General features: G+C 44.5%; 1 pseudogene; it reads right to left on the reverse strand.

Moving 5' to 3' along the window:
• Window positions 1–6,938: 6,938 nt before the first annotated feature.
• Window positions 6,939–9,026, reverse strand: LOC129084572 (guanine nucleotide-binding protein G(s) subunit alpha-like; annotated as a pseudogene).
• Window positions 9,027–9,523: the final 497 nt, after the last annotated feature.

A 9,523-nucleotide genomic window follows, 5' to 3' on the forward strand; every position in this document is an offset into this window, starting at 1 on the left:
GGTTCTGTCCTTTCATCTTTTTAACATAGACTTGCCTCTAGCAATGAGCTGGTAGCACTTCCATAAGTGGGTGCACAGAGGCCTAGTCCCATACTCATTGAGCAATAAAAGGTGTTGAATAGAGTCCATCCTTGTGTTCACATGGCTCTTTTCTTGTTGGGAGCAGAAACTCTGGATGGGCTTCATCCTGTGTGAGTCCAGAGGGGCCACTGTCATCTTCCCCCTACTTTGGAAGTTAGTTACAGAGCTGTGCCTGTCTGACTCCCATCTTCCTGTCTCCTTCCTTGTCTCCTGCTGCAGTGGAGAGGCACTGCCCAAATGATCAGGTGACTAAGATTTTAGGCCTCCTTCCAGTCTGTAACTCCCTCCACCCCCAGCTTTAGTGAGCTGTAATAGACAAATTACCTGCCTGTATCCTTTAGATGTGTGACTGGACAAGTTTTTCCACTCCTCTGTGCCTGGGTCTCCCCACCTGCAGAAAAGGGATAGAAGGTCAGACTTTGATCATTAAAAGGATGTTTATGATTAACCACTGAATCTTAGAGATGAGAAATGAGGCCCTGTGAGCCTCTAGGTGATCAGAAGATGCCCTGAAAAATTTAAAATACTCCCCAAATGTAAAAGTTAAATGGTTATGGCTAGACTATGGTTTTGTTGGTGTTTGTAAGCTGTGTAAAGGACTCCTTCCTGACTTTGGGACAGTACCCTATTTCAGGAGGAGGAGGACTCCTCTCAGTTTCTGTTTTAAAACTCAATGGGCAGCCAACAAATTTAGAGAAGACATTTGCAACATAGATAAATGATTGGTAATCAAGATAAATAAAGATCATTTATAAATAATAAAAAGATTACTAACCCAATAGGAAAAGAAAACAGGCAAAGACTATGAAGATGAAATTTACAAAAGGGGGAAACCTCAAATGTCCCCTGACAGGAAAGGATGGTTGGTCATGACCAGGGAAATGCAAATTAGTGAATATCTAATTCAGCAAAACGATACCATCAGCTTGACAAATATTAAAAGGTCTGACATTTTCTTAATGTTGATGGGTCAAATAGGCACACGGGAACTCACAGCTTGCTAATGGGGTATAAGTTCATTTGTGTATTTTGGAGAGCTATTAGATGACATCTAGGGCCACTAAAAGGTCATGGAACCTGTGCCCAGTGCTTCTACTTTGACTAACATACCTTAAAGAAACTCTCAGACATATCATTAGGATATGTAGATGTTTAGTGCAGCAATTTTGTAAAAGCAAAAGACCCCAGCAGTAGGGGAGAGGTTGTAGAAGATATTTGTATAATTCCTCTGTGCTACAAAAGTTAAGAAGAATCAGAGTTATGTGTTTAACACTGACTCTGTGACTGTACTTTAGAATAATATATCTAAAAATTATAACAGCAGATAAAAAGGTTGTCAACCTATTTATGTACAACACAAAACTATTTGTATAAACTGAAAAAGCAGTGTGGGTGTCTGAGGATACCTATGTGTGTAGTAAGTGTATAAAATCATGGAATCTACATGCCAGCGTCGTGCTATGCTTACCTCTGGGTGAGAAGGGGACCTGTGACTTGGAAAAGGAACACAAGGGACTTCATTTCTCTTTGATATTTCATTTCTTAGAAAAAGATATGAAGTAAATATGAAGAATGCTATTTATTCACGGTGAGTGGTGGACAGATACATGGGTGTCATTCTCCATGTGTTTTGGTGGTTTTTTCATAATAAAAATTCAATGTACAGAGGAGGGACAAAGGGCAGAAATGTCTAAAAAAAGAGACATGTCTGTGTGATAGTTATAAACTGGATTCTGTTTAAGAATACGTTTCAGCTTCCTATTGGCTACAAAGTCATATTCTGGGTTAAAAGGTTTTGTATTTCACAACAGGTGCTGATTGCCGCCCCCCTTTTAGTTTTTTGGACCAGCCTCATTTTTGAACAAGAACATAGGTTGCAGCTACTTTCTTAGATAAACTAGACTTTAAAAGCCCTGAAAGTGCTGTGTGGCTCACAGAGCCTGCTTGTATCTCAGGGAAGGGAAGTGCTGGGTACAGTCCCTTTTCCCTCTCTCTGTTTAGCCTGTTCTGTTTTGGCGTGACTCACTCCCTAGATGTTGTGAAGCTTCTAAATGTGTCTCTGGGCCAAAGCCCCAGTTTCAGAGCCTACCCCTTGGGCAAATGGAAACCAGTTCCTCCTAACTGAGGAACCATTTCACAGCAGGAAGATGCAGCCTTGGTCCCGGGCGCTGGCTGCCCTCTGCAGGTGGGGCGTGGGCGGTGTAGGGAAGAAGTGGGTCACGCAGCTGCGCCCTCTCTCCTGTCTTCCCTGAGTCCCCTCTGGTCTCCAGGTGAGGAAGTAGAGTCTCCTCCCCTGCTCCTTTCCTCACTGCTGCTTTCAACAGAAATGCCACGTGTCATAACCCATCCATATTTCTAGATGAGTCTGCACAAAGCTTTGAAGTAATTTGGGACAGAAAAAAATGCTTTGCACGTCCATTTCCTCCCCTGGGCTGCTTTGTTAAAACTGCTGCTCCTGCTTTCTTTCTAGGGGCAACACTTGTTACTTTTGAGCAATTGAGTTACTTTATTCAGGAAAATAACCCCTAAACTGGCTCCAAACACGAAGCCTGCCAGCTTGCTCCTGTTGTGGGATCTTGAGGGTATAGCAGGCTTGGAGCACCTTCCCACCCTCTGGGTGGCACTGCAACATTTACTGTTCTCCCTGTTTTGGCATGGAAAGTACTTCCAGACCCTGGAGGCTTTGCTTTTTCTCTTTTCTCAGCCTTGGTGCCACATGGCATTGACAGCTAGGCCCCAGTTATGTTGGAATGAAAGGCTTGTGATCTCTGGCAATTTGAATGAAAATATATCATAAGTTGGATGCCTCCTAAAAGCTGAATGTCTTAAAGCCATAAAGATTCATGGCAACTGTCTCTCTCTCTTACACACACATACATTTATTTACATGAAAGTTTACTTTCCAGCAGCTTGTCTCCAGGTGTGTTGTTTTCGTGAACCACACAGACTTCAGAGGTGAGAGAGAATTTGCAACTGAACTCTGAGCCGGAATGAACAATTAGCTTAGCTCTCTGTTTTCTGTGTGATCCACAAGAAAATTCTCATTGCTTCTTGCTGTTAATTTGAATCCTTAGGCTAATTCTGCTGTTAGAGACAGAGGTTTAGGTGAGATAAGAAGCAGAAACATCACCTCATTCCTTGGGCCACTTTCTCCATCCATCTATCCACCCACCCATCCATCCATCCATCCATCCATCCATCCATCCACCCACCCATCCTTCTTCCTTTTTTTAAGCAGTTATGCTGTTTTAGGTTCTCTGCTGGGCATTAAGGATACAAAAACAATACAAAACAGAACAAAACAAAACACCAACATAAACACAAGATCTTGGCCCTGAAGGATCTCACTGTTTCTCAGGACGCAGACACAGGAACAAGCTCTGTATCTAGAACCAACAAAAAGGAAAGAAGAGCTAACTCTTCTCTCAGAAGAGAAGAGCAGAGAGATGACCTTGACTTTCTTTCTCAAACCTTGGAATAATACATTCAATTGTATTAAAAAGAAAACACATTTTTATATTCACAGTGCTGTGTAGCTTACAAAACTTTGTAAGTGACACAATAGGCATTTAGGCAGACATGAGCAGAGTAGAAACAATAGACCAGGTATAGAAGGTCACAGGGTAGAAAGCCCTGGGTGCCTAGCAACGGGCAAAACTGGGAGGGCAAATATCAGTAGGCGGGCCTCTCTCTTGGGGTGACATTTCCTCCTCTAGCATATTGCTGGTCATGCAGTTTGAATCCCTGATCTTTCATACATCTATGTGGTTTAGACCCCCCTGACCTTTCATATCACATGGTCCTGTGGCTTGGGCCCTCCCATGACTTTTCCTCTGCTGACATGTTGCTAGTCATATGGTCATATGGGTACAGTCATATGGGTACAGTCCTTGAAAGAGAAATAAGGGGACCAGGGAATCGCTTCTTATGACCCCCATCTTAAGGACATGCACAAGCACTCCCTAAAGCCACAAGCCCTAAGGACCATGAATTTCTAACCTGCATCAAATAATCTTATGAATGAAGCCTCAGGCTTGTTGACTACAGAGACAGAGGTTTGGTCAGACTAGACAGAACATCTAGACTTCAGTTGTGTTTCAGCCCCGGGCCCAGAACAGCAGGGCCAAGCAGGGCAACGTCATGGCTGACTTCAGGACCAGCTGTGATGACTAATGACCCCCTTCCCTGGACCAATTACCGGAGACCATGACCCTAAGAGAACACATTTGGAAAGCTAATGAATACTCTATCCAGATTCTACCCTTCTTTAGCCATTTTAACTTGTTTCCTGAGTCCACACAGCCCAGCCGGCTCTGTTCTATGCCTCACTTCTTCTACCTCTATAACTTTCTAAGTACACTTTTGCTTGTTTCTGAGTTTTGGCTCTAAATTCTTTCTTAGCCAGAACTCAAGGGCTGAGGTCTAACATCTGTTGCCATTTGCCATTAACATAACGACCTGGTTTATGGACCGCACTTTCTCAGAGTGAGTGTGAAGATACAAAAGACTCATGGATGTAGTCTCTCTTTTGTTTCATAACTTTTCTCCCAAGCACAGAAATAAGAGAATGATGTTTAAGCCCATTTTACATGTGTAAAGAGTTTACTGTAACCCCTTCTTATGCGTATGGTTTTTGAAGGCCAGGAAGAGAGTTTTACAAAGGGCCAGATGGGCTATAGCAAGGAACATGGGAATTTTGCCTACAGCCTATGGAAATCAACACCTTGCAGAACATATATGGGTGATATTAAAAAATTGAAATGAGCCTTGGCTGGGTTGCTCAGTTGGTTGGAGCATAATACTGTGGACCAAAAGGCTGTGGGTTCCATTCCTGGTCAGGGCAAATGCCTAAGTTGCAGGTTTGATCCTCAGTCGGGGTGCATACGAGAGGCAACTGATTGATGTTTCTCTCTCTCTCTGAAAAACAACAACAAAACCCCCCCAAAAACAACAAAAAACCCCAATAAAAACGTATGCTTGGGTGAGGATTAAAAAAATTTAAACAAACTGACCTGCCCCCTCCAAAAAAATTTATCACAAGCTACTTTCCAAGTGTCAAGTGTCAGGTTTTTCTTTTCTTTGGGGAGTCAGAGGAGTCCCTTGCTTCCTATAAAAAAGCAAAACGCTTAGCATTTTATTCAAGAAATATAGCAAAAATATTATTTCATTCCACATAATAGACAACTGGAAATGGGATAAGAAGGGTAGCAAAGGGAGAGGATGGGGGATGGAGGATGGAGGCACAGAAGAAAGGAAGGAAGGAAAGGGAGGGTGCTGGTAAGCCAAATGGGGGTGGGGTGGGGTACTGGGCCATGTTGTTGGGCTTAACATGTCTGTCAAGTCTCTTTTGTGGCATTACCAGAGGAACACCAGCCAAAGCTCTGTAGGGACGGAAACTACTCTCTCTAGACAGGCTGGTGGTAGGGTGCAGTTTTGGATGAATATGGCCCTGATCACAGCAATATTATCTGAAAGTCTGGATGACTTCAACCCCAATCTCCACATCTGCAACTCTCAGGCCCAGGTAGCTGCACCTGAAATGCTGTGAGGCCTCCCCAGATCATCCCACCTAGTGGCCCTAAAGCAGGGTAGCACAATCGCCAAAACCTGATAAAGCCAAGTGACATTTTTAACAAGACAGGGCCTTTTGTTCTTAAACACATTTCTTCATGGAAGCAAATATAACAAGTTCTCAAGCAAGCCTACAACAACATATTCCTTTGCATTCCAGAAACATTTAATCAATTGCCTATGATTGGTAGAGCATTCTGTTAGGGTCTGCCCAAGCAACAGGCAAACAAAACGTGAAGGACAGCTGCCAGCTCACTGCACACAGGAGGGCTCTGCTCAGGGTGTTGGGAAGACCACACGGTAGTGCGCAGCTGCCTCCCTTAGAGGTACACATGGAGCCCAGAGGCTGGACAAGTGAAGGAACATAACCAAATCTACTTGAGACTAAAGAAAGCAAAATGCCATTTCAAATATTGGCTTTTGATTTATGTTGAACTTGAGAAAAAGCAGGAGGTTGAAGAGGTGGATATAGAGACATTTATTGAGATGCTGAAGACATCTTGATACTTGGAAGGGTTTTTTATGTTTGTAACATGGGTTGTTCCTCTTATGTGACTTCAAAGTAGAGGTGGTTCCTTCTCCTTGTCACAGGTGTGCTTCCAGGACTATTGTGCATCACCCGAAAGCCCAGTTCAGGGTCAAGAATGGAAAAGAGAGTGAGAGAGAAAATGAATTAGAGTGGAAAATAAGTTTCTCAGATCATTTTTTTTGCTCATATTTAATTTTTATTGACTTTTAATGCTGCACAAGACAACATTTATTTCATTTAATTCATTTATTTCTGTTTGCTGCTGTTATTTTAATTAAAGAGAGAGGGGACCATCGTGGCCTTTTTTTTTTCTTTTTCTTTATCTGAAGGCTGCCTTCAGCTCTCTAAATTTGGTATATTTGAGCAAGCTGAAAGGGAGGAAGGGGGTTTCACAAAATCACCCAAGAGGGAAAGGAAAGGTTGCTTTGTCAATCATGCCCTATGGTGGGTGATCAACCGAGTGTACAATTACATTTCACGTTTAATTAATTGTGCTTAAGGCTTTAATTATTTTTTATTTTTTTAAAGATTTAATTATATTTTTTAAACAGAGGGGAAGGGAGGGAGAAAGAGAGGGAGAGAACACCAATGTGTGGTTGCCCCTCACGTGCCCCCCGACTGGGGACCTGGCCGGCAACCCAGGTATGTGTCCTGACTGGGAATCGAACCAGCATCCTTTGGTTCGCAGGTCAGCGCTCAATCCACTGAGCCACACCAGCCAAGGCTAAGACTTTAATTAAATTTGAGGGTTCCCTTCTTAGAGCAGCTCATACTGATGAAGGTACATGTGTTGAATGATGTTGTAACAGGGTGCAGCTAGACTCCCCCAAAGGGGATATGTAACAGGGTCCAGAACTTGGGGTGTCCAAGAAAAATATAGAATATTCTACCCTTCCCCACAAACAGTGGGCCACCATGGGGGATGGGAGACATGGAGTAGGGCCATTGAGAGTTACTTTGAAGATGAGTAACTGGCCAGCTTCCTACCTGACAGGGAGCAGGGCCATTGAGAGTCATTTTGCATGTCAATAACATCAGGATAGCTTCAAACTTCATAGGCAAAGACAGTTATTTTGCATATCAACAAGACTAACCAGGAAGGTTTGTATAACTTAAAGCCAGGATGTAACTGGGCAGGAGCTCCTTTGGTTACAGCTCCTGTGGCAGGAGTCTGAGATGGGGTTGTGGAAGAGCATTCTTGCTGGGGTTGGGACCCAGGCTCAGCAGCCATGCTAGAGGCCTTTGACCACGCAGTGTTGGGAGCAGAGTGGGGGCTCCCTTGACCACGTGGCTTAGGAAACAGGAAAGCAAGATGTAGCCACCTTGCAGAGCAGCTCTCCCCCACCCTGCCCAGTTACAGCACATGTGCATGAGAGCTTAGAGATGGTTCTCTCCATGCTGTGAGGGAACAAGGCGAAGACCATGTGGGAAGGAAAGGGGAGAAAGGACTCTTGCAAGTGGGCCATGAGGAGGTGCCACTTGGTTCTGATATAAGAACTGGAGATCGCGGCAATGCAGCAGATGGTGCTGGGAACAGCAAGAGGCCTGCCTAGCTGAGCTCTGGACTTTTGTTCTTTTTCTTCTGAAGGATGGTACCCATGACTGGGCAAAGCGGGGGAAGGCAGAAGTGTGTGTTGGTGGGTGTTTCAAAGGGATTTTGAGATTTAATGGTGACATTTAGCCATTATTCAAAACTGTATAACTTTTGAATAAATAGTTCCTTTCCTTTTCACCAAACTCTGCCATTGAGAGGCATGAGTTTTCAGAGAAGCGGGCAAAGAACCTAAAACAGAGGGACCTCAGGGAAGGGGTGGGGCGTTGTTCCTGTAATAGCATCTGAGGCTCCCCCGTCGACGGGTCCACTGCAATAACAATGTCGCCGCAGTTGTTGAACACACGGCGGATGTTCTCTGTCCAGGTGCAGATGAAGTAGGGGTAGTAGTGGTGGCTCCCACCCTCGCTGGCAGTGCTGATTCTCAGAAATTCATTGCAGATGAGGTACTTGGCCCGGGTCATGCATGGGTCCTCTCCAGGCTTGGGAGTAGCATCCTCAGGAGTAATGTAGTGAGCAAGTTCTGGAAAGTAGTCCTCAATTTTTGGTTTTCCAGCAAGGACTTTCTCAGGGAGCAGTTCTTGCTTTTTGAGGAAAAGAATCACAGAGATAGTGTGCAGCCATTTGTTATTCCAGAAGCTCTTGAAGAAGTTCAGAGCCTCCTGTAAGTGGTTGGTCTGGTTGTCCTCACTAATGACCATGTTACCATTACGAAGGTGATGGCAGTCACATCATTGAAGCATTGGATCCACTTGCGGTGTTCCTCATACTGCTGCCCACTTCAAATGTGTGGAAGTTGACTTTGTCCACCTGGAACTTGGTCTCAAAGATTTCAGAAGTCAGGACACGACCGTGAAGCAGTTCCTTATCAATGGGGATGTAGACAGCCTGTGATGACATCAATCTTGTCCAGGAAGTACTGGGTGCAGTCAACCAGCTGCCACTCGTGGGAGTGTTCGTAACAGGCGCGCACTCCCTCGTCTTCCCACAGAGCCTTGGCGTGCTTGTAGAACTTGGGAAGGAAATCAAAGTGGGGCACGTTCATCACACTTAGAATGTAGTCCACTTGGAACTGGTTCTCGGGGTTGGCCAGCTGCACAGGGGGCACCAGGCTGCTTATGGCAGCCACAATCGTTTCAATGGCTTCTTTCAGGTCGCTTTTGATCTCCTGCACCTTGGCGATCTTCTCACCTTAGCTGGTGCTCCAGGCAGCCTGGGGTCCTCTTCCCCGCCCTCTCCATTAAACCCATTAACATGCAGGATCCTCATTTGCTTCACAATGGTGCTTTTACCAGATTCTCTAGTACTTCCTCTGCCTGTCTTCCAAGTACCAGCAATCTTAGTGAACCGTCTGCCCTCTCAGTTTCTCAAATAATTGAACAAAGTTTGAATGAGAAGGAAATGATTTAGAAGATAAAGAGATGTTGGAATTTGGTCCAGCACAGCTTAGTTATTATCTGAAGTAATAGTCAGGGGCAGGATGTCTCAGGGTGGGTCAGAAGAAAGGGGTTCTATGAGAAGTGTGATAGTTAATTTTATGTGTAAACTTGCCTGGGCCTAGGTAGCTGGTAAAACATTATTCTGGGGTGTCTTTGAGGGTGTTTTTTTTTGCAAGAGATTAGCATTTGAATAGGTAGACCCAGTAAAGCTGATCACTCTCCCCAGTGTGGGTGGGCCTCATTTGATCTGTTGAGGGCCTGAATAGAACAAAGAGGTGGAGGAAGGGTGTATTATTAGCTAACCTTGCCGGACTGCTGAGTTGGGACATCTACCTTCTCCTGTCCTCAGAT

The sequence above is a fragment of the Pteronotus mesoamericanus genome, unplaced genomic scaffold, assembly GCF_021234165.1.
Source record: "Pteronotus mesoamericanus isolate MK-2021 breed Mesoamerican mustached bat unplaced genomic scaffold, CSHL_Meso_final contig_130, whole genome shotgun sequence".
Taxonomy (NCBI): domain Eukaryota; kingdom Metazoa; phylum Chordata; class Mammalia; order Chiroptera; family Mormoopidae; genus Pteronotus; species Pteronotus mesoamericanus.